The following is a 1,541-nucleotide window of genomic DNA, read 5'->3' on the forward strand; positions in this document are numbered from 1 at the left end:
GTGTAAAGTTTTGCTGTTGCAGAGTTCCAATTGAGTGCCTTCAAAAAAATTATTTTTCAGACCAGGGAAAACAGATAGAAGTGAATGAAATGTATATTGAATTTAGTTTCAAAACTATGTAACACTGCTTTCAACAGACGTGCAAGAGAGAGCTTTTACAAAAGTTGATTTCAGTGAAGGGAAAACATATAGAAGTGAATTAAAGGTGTATCAACATAGTTTTCAAAACTGTGTAACATACTGTTTTTGCAGAGTTCCAACTGAGTGCTTTCAAAAAAGTTTCTCAGCCCAGGGAAAACACATAGACCTGAATCAAAGCTGTATTCATATTTGTTTTCAATAGTGTGTAACATAATGCTTTGGCAGAGTTGCCAGTGAGTGCTTTCAAAAATTTGTTAAAACAGCTAATGGAAAACACATAGCAGTGAATGAAAGCTGTACTAAACATAGTTTCAAAACTGTGTCACATACTGCTTTTGGAGAGTTCCAAGTGAGTGCTTTGACAAAAGATTTTTTCAGCACAGGGAAAGCACATAGAAAAGAAAGAAAGCTGCATTCATCTTAGTTTTCATAACTGTAATGTACTGCTTTCAAAGAGTTCCAATTGAGAGCTTTGACAAAAGTTGTCTTTTAGCCCAGGGAGAACACATAGAAGTGAATGAAAGATGTATTCAACTTAGTTTTCAAAACTGTGTAACATAATGCTTTCACAGATTTCCAAGTGACTGCTTTCAAAAAAGTTGTTTTCAGCCCAGGGAAAACACATAGAAGTGAATGAAAGCTGCATTCAACATAGTTTTCAAAACTGTGTAATATGCTGCATTTGCAGAGTTCCAAGTGACTGCTTTCAGAAAAGTTATTTTTCAGACCAGGGAAAACACATGGGAGTGAACAAAAGCTGTATACAACTTAGTTTTCAAAACTGTGTAAAATACTGCTTTTGCAAAGATCCAAGTGAATGCATTGACAAAAGATGTTTTTCAGCCCAGAGAAAACATATAGAAGTAAATGAAAGCTGTATTCATCTTCATTTTCAAAACTGTGTAACATACTGCTTTCTCAGAGTTCCAAGTGAGTGCTTTCAAAAAAGTTGTTTCTCAGCTCAGGGAAAACACATAGAAGTGAATGAAAGCTGTATTCAACTTAGTTTTCAAAACTGTGTAACAAACTGCTTTCACAGAGTACCATGTGACTGATTTCAAGAAGGTAGTTTTTTCAGCTCAGGGAAAACACAAAATAGTGAATGAAAGATGTATTCAACTTAGTTTTAAAAACTGTGTAACATACTGCTTTCACAGAGTTCCAAGTGAGTGCTTTTAAAAAAGATGTTTTTCAGCCCAGGGAAACACATAGAAGTGAATGAAAGCCATATGAACTTAGGTTTCAAAACTGTGTAACATACTGCTTTCACAGAATTCCAGCTGAGTGCTTTCAGAAAAGTTGCTTTTAAGCCCAGGGAAAACACATAGAAGTGAAAGAAATAAAGGTGTATTCAACTTAGTTTGCAGAACTGTGTAACATACTGCTTTCACAGAGTTCCA

This window comes from Choloepus didactylus, chromosome 10, assembly GCF_015220235.1.
Source record: "Choloepus didactylus isolate mChoDid1 chromosome 10, mChoDid1.pri, whole genome shotgun sequence".
In the NCBI taxonomy this organism is placed as follows: domain Eukaryota; kingdom Metazoa; phylum Chordata; class Mammalia; order Pilosa; family Megalonychidae; genus Choloepus; species Choloepus didactylus.